The sequence below is a fragment of the Sinocyclocheilus grahami genome, unplaced genomic scaffold, assembly GCF_001515645.1.
Source record: "Sinocyclocheilus grahami isolate Dianchi unplaced genomic scaffold, SAMN03320097.WGS_v1.1 scaffold157.1, whole genome shotgun sequence".
NCBI classification, from domain to species: Eukaryota; Metazoa; Chordata; class Actinopteri; order Cypriniformes; family Cyprinidae; genus Sinocyclocheilus; species Sinocyclocheilus grahami.
The window spans coordinates 96544-96834 of NW_015505336.1; positions in this window are offsets into that span (position 1 = coordinate 96544).

Genomic DNA, 291 nt, shown 5'->3' on the forward strand with positions numbered 1-291 from the left:
TGTGAAAATGCAGATGTAACCCCCTTTGTAATCGTTAATATTTTCATAAGTAGACTAACTGTAATTTAATTACACATTTTTTCTCGTAACTGTAACTGATTACAATTACATTTATTTTGTAATTAAATTACGTAATAAAGTTACATGTAACTAGTTACTACCCAACACTGTTTATTTGGTAAACTTGCTTATTTGGTCAAGCAGGCCCCAGCTCAAAAAGATTTGCGAGTCTCCTGGCGAATCGGTTCAATTCAATCTGTTCAAACGAACGATTCCTCCGCGAATCGAACA